Source organism: Sorex fumeus, unplaced genomic scaffold, assembly GCF_029834395.1.
Source record: "Sorex fumeus unplaced genomic scaffold, SorFum_2.1 ptg000030l, whole genome shotgun sequence".
NCBI lineage: Eukaryota > Metazoa > Chordata > Mammalia > Eulipotyphla > Soricidae > Sorex > Sorex fumeus.
This window is the reverse complement of record NW_026606087.1, coordinates 140102-154116: the sequence shown is the minus strand read 5'-3', so window position 1 is coordinate 154116 and position 14015 is coordinate 140102. Positions and strand designations below refer to the sequence as shown.

At 76.7% G+C, this 14015-nt stretch overlaps 8 non-coding genes across 8 annotated transcripts; all 8 read right to left on the bottom strand.

Moving 5' to 3' along the window:
• Window positions 1–671: 671 nt before the first annotated feature.
• LOC130025548 (5S ribosomal RNA) lies at window positions 672–790 on the bottom strand. The gene has a single exon (XR_008792689.1). It is a non-coding gene; the product is annotated as a 5S ribosomal RNA (ribosomal RNA).
• A 1615-nt stretch (window positions 791–2405) lies between these two features.
• On the bottom strand, window positions 2406–2524 carry LOC130025547 (5S ribosomal RNA). The gene has a single exon (XR_008792688.1). It is a non-coding gene; the product is annotated as a 5S ribosomal RNA (ribosomal RNA).
• A 1614-nt stretch (window positions 2525–4138) lies between these two features.
• LOC130025546 (5S ribosomal RNA) lies at window positions 4139–4257 on the bottom strand. Its single transcript, XR_008792687.1, has one exon. It is a non-coding gene; the product is annotated as a 5S ribosomal RNA (ribosomal RNA).
• Window positions 4258–5871: 1614 nt separating this feature from the next.
• LOC130025545 (5S ribosomal RNA) lies at window positions 5872–5990 on the bottom strand. The gene has a single exon (XR_008792686.1). It is a non-coding gene; the product is annotated as a 5S ribosomal RNA (ribosomal RNA).
• Window positions 5991–7605: 1615 nt separating this feature from the next.
• LOC130025544 (5S ribosomal RNA) lies at window positions 7606–7724 on the bottom strand. Its single transcript, XR_008792685.1, has one exon. It is a non-coding gene; the product is annotated as a 5S ribosomal RNA (ribosomal RNA).
• Window positions 7725–9334: 1610 nt separating this feature from the next.
• Window positions 9335–9453, bottom strand: LOC130025543 (5S ribosomal RNA). Its single transcript, XR_008792684.1, has one exon. It is a non-coding gene; the product is annotated as a 5S ribosomal RNA (ribosomal RNA).
• Window positions 9454–11066: 1613 nt separating this feature from the next.
• LOC130025542 (5S ribosomal RNA) lies at window positions 11067–11185 on the bottom strand. Its single transcript, XR_008792683.1, has one exon. It is a non-coding gene; the product is annotated as a 5S ribosomal RNA (ribosomal RNA).
• Window positions 11186–12801: 1616 nt separating this feature from the next.
• Window positions 12802–12920, bottom strand: LOC130025541 (5S ribosomal RNA). Its single transcript, XR_008792682.1, has one exon. It is a non-coding gene; the product is annotated as a 5S ribosomal RNA (ribosomal RNA).
• Window positions 12921–14015: the final 1095 nt, after the last annotated feature.

Below are 14015 nucleotides of genomic sequence, written 5' to 3'. Positions count from 1 at the left end.
GGGGGGGGCGCGCTGTGGGCCTGGGGTGGGTGCAGGTGAGGGGCATGCTGGCAGGGGCGCTGGGAGCTGGGCGCGGGGGCAGCGGCCACTGGGACCGCCACCTCGGGGAGGAGCAGGGGCCGCCCGGGGCCCCCACTCAGCCCCTCACCACCGCCACCCCCGCGGCCCCGCTCCCTGCACAGCCCCGCCCCCACCGCGTTCCCCCACCCTCCCCGTGAGGATGTCCCTGCGGGACGGGAGCCCCCGGCGTACTCCTTTATGCCCCAGGAGGCCCCCCCAAGCCCCCGGGCGGCTGGCCGAGCGGCCCCGCCCCGCCCTGGCCCTCGGCAAGGCCTTGGGGCCGGCCGGCCGGCCGGGAGCCGGGGCAGGCAGGCCCTGGAGAGGGGCTGGGCGCGGGGCTGGACGGTCTTGGTGAGGAGCTGTGGGAGGGGGCGGGGAGGGCAGTGGGCAGGGGTGGGAGCTCAGGCCAGCCTCAGGCAGCCCAGGCCTGGGGGCCGGGCGCAGGGGAGTGGCAGGGCACCTGGGCACCTGGGTTGTGGGGGCCCGGAGGCTATGGGCAGGACCAGGGCCAGGGGCTAGGGCCCAGCCCCCCACCCCTCCCTTCCCCGCGTCCAAAGCCAAAGGCCAGGGGGAGAAAAGTAAAGAAGCAAATGCCCCACGCCCCCACAAAAGGCCTACAGCACCCGGTATTCCCAGGCGGTCTCCCATCCAAGTACTAACCAGGCCCGACCCTGCTTAGCTTCCGAGATCAGACGAGATCGGGCGCGTTCAGGGTGGTATGGCCGTAGACGGAGGCGCGGCTCTCCCGCCGCCCTCAAGAAGTGGCCCGGCCGCCCGCGGCCAGCCCCGTCCGCCCGCGCCCCCGCCCCCGCCCCCGCTGGCCCCGACGCCTGCCCTCCCGCACCGCACCGCGCACGGCTGCTCCGCTGCACAGCCCGCCTGCGCCCGGATCCCGGATGGGCGCACACAAGGCCACCCAGGGCGGGCGCAGGCGCGCGGCTGTGGCTGCACGGCTCCCAGTGTGTGCGCCCGCCCACCGGCCGCAGGGGCTCCCAGTGCCTGCGTGTGAGCCTGTGAGCCGCCGGAGGGCGGGACAGCCGCGCGCGCGCGCACACACCCACACGCACCCGCGCCTTAGGGACAGGGTCGGGGCGCCTCCGGTGGGGCCCCGCTGCGAGTGGCCGCGGTTCTGGGAGCAGGTGTGCGCGGCAGGGGGCGGAGCGTGGCCGTGGGGTCCGCGGCCCACGCCGGGGAGGCCCCGGGAGCAGCTTTGCCCAGCGCCCCCGGACCCTGTCTGTCGGCCTGCCCCTGCGCGGTGCGCGGGTCCGCTTCCGCGTGGCGGACGGGTTCGTGGTGCCTTTGGCCAGGCGGGCGCCGGGGCTCTCCTGCGGGCTCTTGCCCAGGGCGCCGCCAAGGGCCGGGTGCGGGGGCGGGCCCAGCGCCTTTGGGAATCGCAAGATGGGGGACTCCCGTCGCGTGGGCCAGGAGATCCGGGTGCCCCCGGCCTCAGTGCTCGCCCGACGGTGCTCTCTGCACCCGGGCTCCCACGGAGCCTCGCGTGGGTGCGTGCGCGCCGGCCGGCCGGCCGGGGTGCGCCTTGGGGCCCCCCACCCCCCGCGGCTTCCGGCGGGGCTCCCCTCTGGGTCTCTCGGGAGGGTTGAATGAAGGACAGGGGACAGCTCGCCCCCGCCTCCCGGTGAGCGGGGGCGCGCGCGTTGTGTGTGTGTGTGGGGGGGGGGGGCGCGCTGTGGGCCTGGGGTGGGTGCAGGTGAGGGGCATGCTGGCAGGGGCGCTGGGAGCTGGGCGCGGGGGCAGCGGCCACTGGGACCGCCACCTCGGGGAGGAGCAGGGGCCGCCCGGGGCCCCCACTCAGCCCCTCACCACCGCCACCCCCCGCGGCCCCGCTCCCTGCACAGCCCCGCCCCCACCGCGTTCCCCCACCCTCCCCGTGAGGATGTCCCTGCGGGACGGGAGCCCCCGGCGTACTCCTTTATGCCCCAGGAGGCCCCCCCAAGCCCCCGGGCGGCTGGCCGAGCGGCCCCGCCCCGCCCTGGCCCTCGGCAAGGCCTTGGGGCCGGCCGGCCGGCCGGGAGCCGGGGCAGGCAGGCCCTGGAGAGGGGCTGGGCGCGGGGCTGGACGGTCTTGGTGAGGAGCTGTGGGAGGGGGCGGGGAGGGCAGTGGGCAGGGGTGGGAGCTCAGGCCAGCCTCAGGCAGCCCAGGCCTGGGGGCCGGGCGCAGGGGAGTGGCAGGGCACCTGGGCACCTGGGTTGTGGGGGCCCGGAGGCTATGGGCAGGACCAGGGCCAGGGGCTAGGGCCCAGCCCCCCACCCCTCCCTTCCCCGCGTCCAAAGCCAAAGGCCAGGGGGAGAAAAGTAAAGAAGCAAATGCCCCACGCCCCCACAAAAGGCCTACAGCACCCGGTATTCCCAGGCGGTCTCCCATCCAAGTACTAACCAGGCCCGACCCTGCTTAGCTTCCGAGATCAGACGAGATCGGGCGCGTTCAGGGTGGTATGGCCGTAGACGGAGGCGCGGCTCTCCCGCCGCCCTCTAGAAGTGGCCCGGCCGCCCGCGGCCAGCCCCGTCCGCCCGCGCCCCCGCCCCCGCCCCCGCTGGCCCCGACGCCTGCCCTCCCGCACCGCACCGCGCACGGCTGCTCCGCTGCACAGCCCGCCTGCGCCCGGATCCCGGATGGGCGCACACAAGGCCACCCAGGGCGGGCGCAGGCGCGCGGCTGTGGCTGCACGGCTCCCAGTGTGTGCGCCCGCCCACCGGCCGCAGGGGCTCCCAGTGCCTGCGTGTGAGCCTGTGAGCCGCCGGAGGCCGGGACAGCCGCGCGCGCGCGCACACACCCACACGCACCCGCGCCTTAGGGACAGGGTCGGGGCGCCTCCGGTGGGGCCCCGCTGCGAGTGGCCGCGGTTCTGGGAGCAGGTGTGCGCGGCAGGGGGCGGAGCGTGGCCGTGGGGTCCGCGGCCCACGACGGGGAGGCCCCGGGAGCAGCTTTGCCCAGCGCCCCCGGACCCTGTCTGTCGGCCTGCCCCTGCGCGGTGCGCGGGTCCGCTTCCGCGTGGCGGACGGGTTCGTGGTGCCTTTGGCCAGGCGGGCGCCGGGGCTCTCCTGCGGGCTCTTGCCCAGGGCGCCGCCAAGGGCCGGGTGCGGGGGCGGGCCCAGCGCCTTTGGGAATCGCAAGATGGGGGACTCCCGTCGCGTGGGCCAGGAGATCCGGGTGCCCCCGGCCTCAGTGCTCGCCCGACGGTGCTCTCTGCACCCGGGCTCCCACGGAGCCTCGCGTGGGTGCGTGCGCGCCGGCCGGCCGGCCGGGGTGCGCCTTGGGGCCCCCCACCCCCCGCGGCTTCCGGCGGGGCTCCCCTCTGGGTCTCTCGGGAGGGTTGAATGAAGGACAGGGGACAGCTCGCCCCCGCCTCCCGGTGAGCGGGGGCGCGCGCGTTGTGTGTGTGTGTGGGGGGGGGGGGCGCGCTGTGGGCCTGGGGTGGGTGCAGGTGAGGGGCATGCTGGCAGGGGCGCTGGGAGCTGGGCGCGGGGGCAGCGGCCACTGGGACCGCCACCTCGGGGAGGAGCAGGGGCCGCCCGGGGCCCCCACTCAGCCCCTCACCACCGCCACCCCCGCGGCCCCGCTCCCTGCACAGCCCCGCCCCCACCGCGTTCCCCCACCCTCCCCGTGAGGATGTCCCTGCGGGACGGGAGCCCCCGGCGTACTCCTTTATGCCCCAGGAGGCCCCCCCAAGCCCCCGGGCGGCTGGCCGAGCGGCCCCGCCCCGCCCTGGCCCTCGGCAAGGCCTTGGGGCCGGCCGGCCGGCCGGGAGCCGGGGCAGGCAGGCCCTGGAGAGGGGCTGGGCGCGGGGCTGGACGGTCTTGGTGAGGAGCTGTGGGAGGGGGCGGGGAGGGCAGTGGGCAGGGGTGGGAGCTCAGGCCAGCCTCAGGCAGCCCAGGCCTGGGGGCCGGGCGCAGGGGAGTGGCAGGGCACCTGGGCACCTGGGTTGTGGGGGCCCGGAGGCTATGGGCAGGACCAGGGCCAGGGGCTAGGGCCCAGCCCCCCACCCCTCCCTTCCCCGCGTCCAAAGCCAAAGGCCAGGGGGAGAAAAGTAAAGAAGCAAATGCCCCACGCCCCCACAAAAGGCCTACAGCACCCGGTATTCCCAGGCGGTCTCCCATCCAAGTACTAACCAGGCCCGACCCTGCTTAGCTTCCGAGATCAGACGAGATCGGGCGCGTTCAGGGTGGTATGGCCGTAGACGGAGGCGCGGCTCTCCCGCCGCCCTCTAGAAGTGGCCCGGCCGCCCGCGGCCAGCCCCGTCCGCCCGCGCCCCCGCCCCCGCCCCCGCTGGCCCCGACGCCTGCCCTCCCGCACCGCACCGCGCACGGCTGCTCCGCTGCACAGCCCGCCTGCGCCCGGATCCCGGATGGGCGCACACAAGGCCACCCAGGGCGGGCGCAGGCGCGCGGCTGTGGCTGCACGGCTCCCAGTGTGTGCGCCCGCCCACCGGCCGCAGGGGCTCCCAGTGCCTGCGTGTGAGCCTGTGAGCCGCCGGAGGCCGGGACAGCCGCGCGCGCGCGCACACACCCACACGCACCCGCGCCTTAGGGACAGGGTCGGGGCGCCTCCGGTGGGGCCCCGCTGCGAGTGGCCGCGGTTCTGGGAGCAGGTGTGCGCGGCAGGGGGCGGAGCGTGGCCGTGGGGTCCGCGGCCCACGACGGGGAGGCCCCGGGAGCAGCTTTGCCCAGCGCCCCCGGACCCTGTCTGTCGGCCTGCCCCTGCGCGGTGCGCGGGTCCGCTTCCGCGTGGCGGACGGGTTCGTGGTGCCTTTGGCCAGGCGGGCGCCGGGGCTCTCCTGCGGGCTCTTGCCCAGGGCGCCGCCAAGGGCCGGGTGCGGGGGCGGGCCCAGCGCCTTTGGGAATCGCAAGATGGGGGACTCCCGTCGCGTGGGCCAGGAGATCCGGGTGCCCCCGGCCTCAGTGCTCGCCCGACGGTGCTCTCTGCACCCGGGCTCCCACGGAGCCTCGCGTGGGTGCGTGCGCGCCGGCCGGCCGGCCGGGGTGCGCCTTGGGGCCCCCCACCCCCCGCGGCTTCCGGCGGGGCTCCCCTCTGGGTCTCTCGGGAGGGTTGAATGAAGGACAGGGGACAGCTCGCCCCCGCCTCCCGGTGAGCGGGGGCGCGCGCGTTGTGTGTGTGTGTGGGGGGGGGGGGCGCGCTGTGGGCCTGGGGTGGGTGCAGGTGAGGGGCATGCTGGCAGGGGCGCTGGGAGCTGGGCGCGGGGGCAGCGGCCACTGGGACCGCCACCTCGGGGAGGAGCAGGGGCCGCCCGGGGCCCCCACTCAGCCCCTCACCACCGCCACCCCCGCGGCCCCGCTCCCTGCACAGCCCCGCCCCCACCGCGTTCCCCCACCCTCCCCGTGAGGATGTCCCTGCGGGACGGGAGCCCCCGGCGTACTCCTTTATGCCCCAGGAGGCCCCCCCAAGCCCCCGGGCGGCTGGCCGAGCGGCCCCGCCCCGCCCTGGCCCTCGGCAAGGCCTTGGGGCCGGCCGGCCGGCCGGGAGCCGGGGCAGGCAGGCCCTGGAGAGGGGCTGGGCGCGGGGCTGGACGGTCTTGGTGAGGAGCTGTGGGAGGGGGCGGGGAGGGCAGTGGGCAGGGGTGGGAGCTCAGGCCAGCCTCAGGCAGCCCAGGCCTGGGGGCCGGGCGCAGGGGAGTGGCAGGGCACCTGGGCACCTGGGTTGTGGGGGCCCGGAGGCTATGGGCAGGACCAGGGCCAGGGGCTAGGGCCCAGCCCCCCACCCCTCCCTTCCCCGCGTCCAAAGCCAAAGGCCAGGGGGAGAAAAGTAAAGAAGCAAATGCCCCACGCCCCCACAAAAGGCCTACAGCACCCGGTATTCCCAGGCGGTCTCCCATCCAAGTACTAACCAGGCCCGACCCTGCTTAGCTTCCGAGATCAGACGAGATCGGGCGCGTTCAGGGTGGTATGGCCGTAGACGGAGGCGCGGCTCTCCCGCCGCCCTCAAGAAGTGGCCCGGCCGCCCGCGGCCAGCCCCGTCCGCCCGCGCCCCCGCCCCCGCCCCCGCTGGCCCCGACGCCTGCCCTCCCGCACCGCACCGCGCACGGCTGCTCCGCTGCACAGCCCGCCTGCGCCCGGATCCCGGATGGGCGCACACAAGGCCACCCAGGGCGGGCGCAGGCGCGCGGCTGTGGCTGCACGGCTCCCAGTGTGTGCGCCCGCCCACCGGCCGCAGGGGCTCCCAGTGCCTGCGTGTGAGCCTGTGAGCCGCCGGAGGCCGGGACAGCCGCGCGCGCGCGCGCGCGCACACTCACACACACGCACCCGCGCCTTAGGGACAGGGTCGGGCGCCTCCGGTGGGGCCCCGCTGCGAGTGGCCGCGGTTCTGGGAGCAGGTGTGCGCGGCAGGGGGCGGAGCGTGGCCGTGGGGTCCGCGGCCCACGCCGGGGAGGCCCCGGGAGCAGCTTTGCCCAGCGCCCCCGGACCCTGTCTGTCGGCCTGCCCCTGCGCGGTGCGCGGGTCCGCTTCCGCGTGGCGGACGGGTTCGTGGTGCCTTTGGCCAGGCGGGCGCGGGGCTCTCCTGCGGGCTCTTGCCCAGGGCGCCGCCAAGGGCCGGGTGCGGGGGCGGGCCCAGCGCCTTTGGGAATCGCAAGATGGGGGACTCCCGTCGCGTGGGCCAGGAGATCCGGGTGCCCCCGGCCTCAGTGCTCGCCCGACGGTGCTCTCTGCACCCGGGCTCCCACGGAGCCTCGCGTGGGTGCGTGCGCGCCGGCCGGCCGGCCGGGGTGCGCCTTGGGGCCCCCCACCCCCCGCGGCTTCCGGCGGGGCTCCCCTCTGGGTCTCTCGGGAGGGTTGAATGAAGGACAGGGGACAGCTCGCCCCCGCCTCCCGGTGAGCGGGGGCGCGCGCGTTGTGTGTGTGTGGGGGGGGGCGCGCTGTGGACCTCGGGTGGGTGCAGGTGAGGGGCACGCTGGCAGGGGCGCTGGGAGCTGGGCGCGGGGGGAGCGGCCACTGGGACCGCCACCTCGGGGAGGAGCAGGGGCCGCCCGGGGCCCCCACTCAGCCCCTCACCACCGCCACCCCCGCGGCCCCGCTCCCTGCACAGCCCCGCTCCCACCGCGTTCCCCCACCCTCCCCGTGAGGATGTCCCTGCGGGACGGGAGCCCCCGGCGTACTCCTTTATGCCCCAGGAGGCCCTCCCAAGCCCCCGGGCGGTTGGCCGAGCGGCCCCGCCCCGCCCTGGCCCTCAGCAAGGCGTTGGGGCCGGCCGGCCGGCCGGGAGCCGGGGCAGGCAGGCCCTGGAGAGGGGCTGGGCGCGGGGCTGGACGGTCTTGGTGAGGAGCTGTGGGAGGGGGCGGGGAGGGCAGTGGGCAGGGGTGGGAGCTCAGGCCAGCCTCAGGCAGCCCAGGCCTGGGGGCCGGGCGCAGGGGAGTGGCAGGGCACCTGGGCACCTGGGTTGTGGGGGCCCGGAGGCTATGGGCAGGACCAGGGCCAGGGGCTAGGGCCCAGCCCCCCACCCCTCCCTTCCCCGCGTCCAAAGCCAAAGGCCAGGGGGAGAAAAGTAAAGAAGCAAATGCCCCACGCCCCCACAAAAGGCCTACAGCACCCGGTATTCCCAGGCGGTCTCCCATCCAAGTACTAACCAGGCCCGACCCTGCTTAGCTTCCGAGATCAGACGAGATCGGGCGCGTTCAGGGTGGTATGGCCGTAGACAAGCGCGGCTCTCCCGCCGCCCTCTAGAAGTGGCCCGGCCGCCCGCGGCCAGCCCCGTCCGCCCGCGCCCCCGCCCCCGCCCCCGCTGGCCCCGACGCCTGCCCTCCCGCACCGCACCGCGCACGGCTGCTCCGCTGCACAGCCCGCCTGCGCCCGGATCCCGGATGGGCGCACACAAGGCCACCCAGGGCGGGCGCAGGCGCGCGGCTGTGGCTGCACGGCTCCCAGTGTGTGCGCCCGCCCACCGGCCGCAGGGGCTCCCAGTGCCTGCGTGTGAGCCTGTGAGCCGCCGGAGGGCGGGACAGCCGCGCGCGCGCGCACACACCCACACGCACCCGCGCCTTAGGGACAGGGTCGGGGCGCCTCCGGTGGGGCCCCGCTGCGAGTGGCCGCGGTTCTGGGAGCAGGTGTGCGCGGCAGGGGGCGGAGCGTGGCCGTGGGGTCCGCGGCCCACGCCGGGGAGGCCCCGGGAGCAGCTTTGCCCAGCGCCCCCGGACCCTGTCTGTCGGCCTGCCCCTGCGCGGTGCGCGGGTCCGCTTCCGCGTGGCGGACGGGTTCGTGGTGCCTTTGGCCAGGCGGGCGCCGGGGCTCTCCTGCGGGCTCTTGCCCAGGGCGCCGCCAAGGGCCGGGTGCGGGGGCGGGCCCAGCGCCTTTGGGAATCGCAAGATGGGGGACTCCCGTCGCGTGGGCCAGGAGATCCGGGTGCCCCCGGCCTCAGTGCTCGCCCGACGGTGCTCTCTGCACCCGGGCTCCCACGGAGCCTCGCGTGGGTGCGTGCGCGCCGGCCGGCCGGCCGGGGTGCGCCTTGGGGCCCCCCACCCCCCGCGGCTTCCGGCGGGGCTCCCCTCTGGGTCTCTCGGGAGGGTTGAATGAAGGACAGGGGACAGCTCGCCCCCGCCTCCCGGTGAGCGGGGGCGCGCGCGTTGTGTGTGTGTGTGGGGGGGGGGCGCGCTGTGGGCCTGGGGTGGGTGCAGGTGAGGGGCACGCTGGCAGGGGCGCTGGGAGCTGGGCGCGGGGGCAGCGGCCACTGGGACCGCCACCTCGGGGAGGAGCAGGGGCCGCCCGGGGCCCCCACTCAGCCCCTCACCACCGCCACCCCCGCGGCCCCGCTCCCTGCACAGCCCCGCCCCCACCGCGTTCCCCCACCCTCCCCGTGAGGATGTCCCTGCGGGACGGGAGCCCCCGGCGTACTCCTTTATGCCCCAGGAGGCCCCCCCAAGCCCCCGGGCGGCTGGCCGAGCGGCCCCGCCCCGCCCTGGCCCTCGGCAAGGCCTTGGGGCCGGCCGGCCGGCCGGGAGCCGGGGCAGGCAGGCCCTGGAGAGGGGCTGGGCGCGGGGCTGGACGGTCTTGGTGAGGAGCTGTGGGAGGGGGCGGGGAGGGCAGTGGGCAGGGGTGGGAGCTCAGGCCAGCCTCAGGCAGCCCAGGCCTGGGGGCCGGGCGCAGGGGAGTGGCAGGGCACCTGGGCACCTGGGTTGTGGGGGCCCGGAGGCTATGGGCAGGACCAGGGCCAGGGGCTAGGGCCCAGCCCCCCACCCCTCCCTTCCCCGCGTCCAAAGCCAAAGGCCAGGGGGAGAAAAGTAAAGAAGCAAATGCCCCACGCCCCCACAAAAGGCCTACAGCACCCGGTATTCCCAGGCGGTCTCCCATCCAAGTACTAACCAGGCCCGACCCTGCTTAGCTTCCGAGATCAGACGAGATCGGGCGCGTTCAGGGTGGTATGGCCGTAGACGGAGGCGCGGCTCTCCCGCCGCCCTCAAGAAGTGGCCCGGCCGCCCGCGGCCAGCCCCGTCCGCCCGCGCCCCCGCCCCCGCCCCCGCTGGCCCCGACGCCTGCCCTCCCGCACCGCACCGCGCACGGCTGCTCCGCTGCACAGCCCGCCTGCGCCCGGATCCCGGATGGGCGCACACAAGGCCACCCAGGGCGGGCGCAGGCGCGCGGCTGTGGCTGCACGGCTCCCAGTGTGTGCGCCCGCCCACCGGCCGCAGGGGCTCCCAGTGCCTGCGTGTGAGCCTGTGAGCCGCCGGAGGGCGGGACAGCCGCGCGCGCGCGCACACACCCACACGCACCCGCGCCTTAGGGACAGGGTCGGGGCGCCTCCGGTGGGGCCCCGCTGCGAGTGGCCGCGTTTCTGGGAGCAGGTGTGCGCGGCAGGGGGCGGAGCGTGGCCGTGGGGTCCGCGGCCCACGCCGGGGAGGCCCCGGGAGCAGCTTTGCCCAGCGCCCCCGGACCCTGTCTGTCGGCCTGCCCCTGCGCGGTGCGCGGGTCCGCTTCCGCGTGGCGGACGGGTTCGTGGTGCCTTTGGCCAGGCGGGCGCCGGGGCTCTCCTGCGGGCTCTTGCCCAGGGCGCCGCCAAGGGCCGGGTGCGGGGGCGGGCCCAGCGCCTTTGGGAATCGCAAGATGGGGGACTCCCGTCGCGTGGGCCAGGAGATCCGGGTGCCCCCGGCCTCAGTGCTCGCCCGACGGTGCTCTCTGCACCCGGGCTCCCACGGAGCCTCGCGTGGGTGCGTGCGCGCCGGCCGGCCGGCCGGGGTGCGCCTTGGGGCCCCCCACCCCCCGCGGCTTCCGGCGGGGCTCCCCTCTGGGTCTCTCGGGAGGGTTGAATGAAGGACAGGGGACAGCTCGCCCCCGCCTCCCGGTGAGCGGGGGCGCGCGCGTTGTGTGTGTGTGTGGGGGGGGGGGCGCGCTGTGGGCCTGGGGTGGGTGCAGGTGAGGGGCACGCTGGCAGGGGCGCTGGGAGCTGGGCGCGGGGGCAGCGGCCACTGGGACCGCCACCTCGGGGAGGAGCAGGGGCCGCCCGGGGCCCCCACTCAGCCCCTCACCACCGCCACCCCCGCGGCCCCGCTCCCTGCACAGCCCCGCCCCCACCGCGTTCCCCCACCCTCCCCGTGAGGATGTCCCTGCGGGACGGGAGCCCCCGGCGTACTCCTTTATGCCCCAGGAGGCCCCCCCAAGCCCCCGGGCGGCTGGCCGAGCGGCCCCGCCCCGCCCTGGCCCTCAGCAAGGCCTTGGGGCCGGCCGGCCGGCCGGGAGCCGGGGCAGGCAGGCCCTGGAGAGGGGCTGGGCGCGGGGCTGGACGGTCTTGGTGAGGAGCTGTGGGAGGGGGCGGGGAGGGCAGTGGGCAGGGGTGGGAGCTCAGGCCAGCCTCAGGCAGCCCAGGCCTGGGGGCCGGGCGCAGGGGAGTGGCAGGGCACCTGGGCACCTGGGTTGTGGGGGCCCGGAGGCTATGGGCAGGACCAGGGCCAGGGGCTAGGGCCCAGCCCCCCACCCCTCCCTTCCCCGCGTCCAAAGCCAAAGGCCAGGGGGAGAAAAGTAAAGAAGCAAATGCCCCACGCCCCCACAAAAGGCCTACAGCACCCGGTATTCCCAGGCGGTCTCCCATCCAAGTACTAACCAGGCCCGACCCTGCTTAGCTTCCGAGATCAGACGAGATCGGGCGCGTTCAGGGTGGTATGGCCGTAGACGGAGGCGCGGCTCTCCCGCCGCCCTCAAGAAGTGGCCCGGCCGCCCGCGGCCAGCCCCGTCCGCCCGCGCCCCCGCCCCCGCTGGCCCCGACGCCTGCCCTCCCGCACCGCACCGCGCACGGCTGCTCCGCTGCACAGCCCGCCTGCGCCCGGATCCCGGATGGGCGCACACAAGGCCACCCAGGGCGGGCGCAGGCGCGCGGCTGTGGCTGCACGGCTCCCAGTGTGTGCGCCCGCCCACCGGCCGCAGGGGCTCCCAGTGCCTGCGTGTGAGCCTGTGAGCCGCCGGAGGGCGGGACAGCCGCGCGCGCGCGCGCGCGCGCACACTCACACACACGCACCCGCGCCTTAGGGACAGGGTCGGGCGCCTCCGGTGGGGCCCCGCTGCGAGTGGCCGCGGTTCTGGGAGCAGGTGTGCGCGGCAGGGTGCGGAGCGTGGCCGTGGGGTCCGCGGCCCACGCCGGGGAGGCCCCGGGAGCAGCTTTGCCCAGCGCCCCCGGACCCTGTCTGTCGGCCTGCCCCTGCGCGGTGCGCGGGTCCGCTTCCGCGTGGCGGACGGGTTCGTGGTGCCTTTGGCCAGGCGGGCGCCGGGGCTCTCCTGCGGGCTCTTGCCCAGGGCGCCGCCAAGGGCCGGGTGCGGGGGCGGGACCAGCGCCTTTGGGAATCGCAAGATGGGGGACTCCCGTCGCGTGGGCCAGGAGATCCGGGTGCCCCCGGCCTCAGTGCTCGCCAGACGGTGCTCTCTGCATCCGGGCTCCCACGGAGCCTCGCGTGGGTGCGTGCGCGCCGGCCGGCCGGCCGGGGTGCGCCTTGGGGCCCCCCACCCCCCGCGGCTTCCGGCGGGGCTCCCCTCTGGGTCTCTCGGGAGGGTTGAATGAAGGACAGGGGACAGCTCGCCCCCGCCTCCCGGTGAGCGGGGGCGCGCGCGTTGTGTGTGTGTGGGGGGGGGGGGGCGCGCTGTGGGCCTGGGGTGGGTGCAGGTGAGGGGCACGCTGGCAGGGGCGCTGGGAGCTGGGCGCGGGGGCAGCGGCCACTGGGACCGCCACCTCGGGGAGGAGCAGGGGCCGCCCGGGGCCCCCACTCAGCCCCTCACCACCGCCACCCCCGCGGCCCCGCTCCCTGCACAGCCCCGCCCCCACCGCGTTCCCCCACCCTCCCCGTGAGGATGTCCCTGCGGGACGGGAGCCCCCGGCGTACTCCTTTATGCCCCAGGAGGCCCCCCCAAGCCCCCGGGCGGCTGGCCGAGCGGCCCCGCCCCGCCCTGGCCCTCAGCAAGGCCTTGGGGCCGGCCGGCCGGCCGGGAGCCGGGGCAGGCAGGCCCTGGAGAGGGGCTGGGCGCGGGGCTGGACGGTCTTGGTGAGGAGCTGTGGGAGGGGGCGGGGAGGGCAGTGGGCAGGGGTGGGAGCTCAGGCCAGCCTCAGGCAGCCCAGGCCTGGGGGCCGGGCGCAGGGGAGTGGCAGGGCACCTGGGCACCTGGGTTGTGGGGGCCCGGAGGCTATGGGCAGGACCAGGGCCAGGGGCTAGGGCCCAGCCCCCCACCCCTCCCTTCCCCGCGTCCAAAGCCAAAGGCCAGGGGGAGAAAAGTAAAGAAGCAAATGCCCCACGCCCCCACAAAAGGCCTACAGCACCCGGTATTCCCAGGCGGTCTCCCATCCAAGTACTAACCAGGCCCGACCCTGCTTAGCTTCCGAGATCAGACGAGATCGGGCGCGTTCAGGGTGGTATGGCCGTAGACGGAGGCGCGGCTCTCCCGCCGCCCTCAAGAAGTGGCCCGGCCGCCCGCGGCCAGCCCCGTCCGCCCGCGCCCCCGCCCCCGCTGGCCCCGACGCCTGCCCTCCCGCACCGCACCGCGCACGGCTGCTCCGCTGCACAGCCCGCCTGCGCCCGGATCCCGGATGGGCGCACACAAGGCCACCCAGGGCGGGCGCAGGCGCGCGGCTGTGGCTGCACGGCTCCCAGTGTGTGCGCCCGCCCACCGGCCGCAGGGGCTCCCAGTGCCTGCGTGTGAGCCTGTGAGCCGCCGGAGGGCGGGACAGCCGCGCGCGCGCGCGCGCGCGCGCACACTCACACACACGCACCCGCGCCTTAGGGACAGGGTCGGGCGCCTCCGGTGGGGCCCCGCTGCGAGTGGCCGCGGTTCTGGGAGCAGGTGTGCGCGGCAGGGTGCGGAGCGTGGCCGTGGGGTCCGCGGCCCACGCCGGGGAGGCCCCGGGAGCAGCTTTGCCCAGCGCCCCCGGACCCTGTCTGTCGGCCTGCCCCTGCGCGGTGCGCGGGTCCGCTTCCGCGTGGCGGACGGGTTCGTGGTGCCTTTGGCCAGGCGGGCGCCGGGGCTCTCCTGCGGGCTCTTGCCCAGGGCGCCGCCAAGGGCCGGGTGCGGGGGCGGGACCAGCGCCTTTGGGAATCGCAAGATGGGGGACTCCCGTCGCGTGGGCCAGGAGATCCGGGTGCCCCCGGCCTCAGTGCTCGCCAGACGGTGCTCTCTGCATCCGGGCTCCCACGGAGCCTCGCGTGGGTGCGTGCGCGCCGGCCGGCCGGCCGGGGTGCGCCTTGGGGCCCCCCACCCCCCCCGTCTTCCGGCGGGGCTCCGCTCTGGGTCTCTCGGGAGGGTTGAATGAAGGACAGGGGACAGCTCGCCCCCGCCTCCCGGTGAGCATGGGCGCGCGCGTTGTGTGTGTGTCTGGGGGGGGGCGCGCTGTGGGCCTGGGGTGGGTGCAGGTGAGGGGCACGCTGGCAGGGGCGCTGGGAGCTGGGCGCGGGGGGAGCGGCCACTGGGACCGCCACCTCGGGGAGGAGCAGGGGCCGCCCGGGGCCCCCACTCAGCCCCTCACCA